Source organism: Pollachius pollachius (assembly GCF_949987615.1).
Source record: "Pollachius pollachius genome assembly, chromosome: 20".
Taxonomy (NCBI): domain Eukaryota; kingdom Metazoa; phylum Chordata; class Actinopteri; order Gadiformes; family Gadidae; genus Pollachius; species Pollachius pollachius.
The window spans coordinates 4,005,741-4,008,582 of record NC_136953.1 but is presented as its reverse complement, the minus strand read 5'-3'; the positions used below and the strand labels follow the sequence as shown (position 1 = coordinate 4,008,582).

At 41.1% G+C, this 2,842-nt stretch overlaps 1 long non-coding RNA gene across 1 annotated transcript; it reads right to left on the bottom strand.

The window, feature by feature from the left end:
* Positions 1–513: 513 nt before the first annotated feature.
* On the bottom strand, positions 514–1,618 carry LOC307091505. Its single transcript, XR_013812742.1, has 3 exons — positions 1,304–1,618; positions 633–702; positions 514–556 (listed from the first exon to the last, which is right to left on the bottom strand). It is a non-coding gene; the product is annotated as an uncharacterized lncRNA (long non-coding RNA).
* Positions 1,619–2,842: the final 1,224 nt, after the last annotated feature.

Here is a 2,842-nt window from a genome sequence, read left to right as displayed (position 1 = left end):
TTTTTACAGTAACGCAAATAGTTACTTTTATTATAGAGTAATTCAGTTACTAACTCAGTTACTTTTTGGAACAAGTAGTGAGTAACTATAACTAATTACTTTTTTATAGTGACGTTCCCAACACTGATATGTACTATAATTGTTGTGTATCAGTGTAAAGTGACAGAAACAATATGCTAATATAATAAGATAGTGTTGCATCTCTTCCACTGAGTTATACTGTGGTTGATCTGCAGTATATTTGTTTCTAGCATTGTCACTTCTTGAAAGAAACATGGAAAATCTATAAGATGCAACCTGGAATATGGCCCCCTATTCCCTTTCACACTTGACCCCCTACAGAAATTGTTCAGGAATACTGGTAAAAATGTATTTGTGATATTGTAAGTGTCTTACTGCCCCTCAGTGTGTCGGCCAGTTCCTCCTGGTTCATCTCCATCAGGCAGTGCTTTGTGATGTCCACAACTCCCTCCATGGCGCGCCTCTTCTGCTCCTCCTTCTTACCATCCTCCTCCTCCTTCTCCTCCCTCTGACTCTCTCTCTGGAAGCCTGGAGACTATTTGCACCACAAGAGATGCTTTCTAATGTTCATACAGTAATAAAGTCAAACATCTTGTTGGAAATGTACACACCTTGATCAGCTCTGTATGATACTGCTGTATAGACTGAGCACTGGTAACCTTTGACCTCTGGTGATGTTGTCTTTGGAGAACACACACACCCACACACACACACACACACACACACACACATATTTAAAGACACACAGAGGATCTATTCTATTTATCTTCTACACATCAGTATCTGTAGAGTCTGATAACAACAAGCTCATCTGTGTCCATCATCTTGTAGGAGCTATATGTATACGTAGGAGTTATACAAAACACTGTTCATATTCCTGCATTCAGTTGAATATATGATTCCTTGTTTCAGGGCTCCCTGTAGAGGTGGAGAAGAAGGTGACAGTGTGTGCTATCTGAGACCACAGGTGTAACAGGTACAAGCCAGGCAGTCATTGAGCGCAAGTTAAAATAAAAAAAAAGTTCATAAACTGAATCTACAAATGGACTTTGCTTATTTTCTGACACACACACACAAACACACACACACACACACACACACACACACACACACACACACACACACACACACACACACACACACCAATCACTCTTCATGGAGACACAGCTGGGTCCAGGGAAGTCTGCTCTCTCCTGCTGGACTCCTCTAGAAAAACAAGAACCAGGATTTATGGACTGGTTTGATGGATGCTGTATCGTTATTATATCTGATAAATCCTCACATCTTCTCAATAGACTGATTTCCATCTTTAAACTGATCAGGATGTTCCATAGAGCGGTCACTCTTCATGGAGACACTGCTGGGTCCAGGGGAGTCTGCTCTCTGCTGCTGCTCTGGGCTTCAACACAACACATACACAGCTTTTACTCTATATAATGATGAATAATGATGGAGTCATAATATATAACAGATGAGCTTTGAGATGGACAACAGTCACAGACAATGAGAGATCCTCTTCTTATCTCTTTGCTTTGCTTTGGTGGCCATGTTCCCCAGACAGAGTGGTCTTTGAGGTAGGACCCCCCTCCTCTCTCTCCTCATCCATAGCAGACCGGAGACCTGGACACAAAAACAACTACACATTGTTTCTACTGCCATTCAACGTTAGTTTCAACTCTGCTTTTATATAAGTTGCTCATTGCCGGTCACAGGGGGCTGTCTGAGGGACGAGAGGCAGGGCGGTCTTTCCTGGATGCAGATTCACAGACATTCTCACTCTCAATGAGGGTAAAGATGTGGAGATGCCTCCCAGACGTTTGTAATAACTATTTATCATTCCACAAAGAAGGTCTCAAAGGGCTTCAAATGTGTCTGATCAAGATCAAGCACACCATGCAGATATCATACCTACTGTACCCTGTACTGGTATGTATGTGTAGCGGGAGCGTTAATCCGCTACTAAAAATATTTGAATGTGAGTGTTACTGAGACCCCACTGCCCTGTTTGTTACCTGTGTAACTTAATTAATGAAGACAGTATCTGAGGTTGCCAATGCAAAATAAAGAGAACATTTATTATTCTACCCAGTATGTATTTAATAAGATATTGACTAATATTAAATATAATAAATAGATAAAAACAATTCAGTGGACCTACTCTAAATATTTACTTAAATAACTATTACAATATAATATTAAATGTAATAAATAGATAAAAAGCAATTCAGTGGACCTGCTCTAAATAATTACTTAAATAACTAAAACAGTATACCCATTCAATATTGTTGGCCTAATGCCCAATCTCACTCTCACTCACGCTATAAGCTCTACAATAAATATACTATACAAAACAACTCAACCATAGAAATAACAATACAACAATACAATGAGGATTCTATTTTTACGGTCCTTTGTTTCTTTCCAGGATGGATGTGAGTCGGTTCAGAAGATGTATGATGACGTAATTGTCCCGCAAGAGTTTAATACCGTTCTGGCAAGCAGCTTTGCAGGAGGTGCAGGGTGGTGCGTGTGGTGAGCTCCTCTTTTATGTGTGCGGGTGATGTCAGGATGACAACGTAATAAAACTGGAACCCTGTACGGGGATGGTCCGGAGAGATGGGTCACCGAGATGCCCATGGATGGCAGGGAAAAGAGCGTCGGTCTGCAGGTAGGGTTAACCCAGGGCTGGCTGCTTCGCGTCTGTCCATTGCCAGGGAATCCGCAAGCTAGAGCTTCTTCTCACTGAGTAGACGGTTTCTCAGACGGTTTCACAGAGATATTTACTTTAAATAGATGCCCACAACTAATCAAGCATATCATC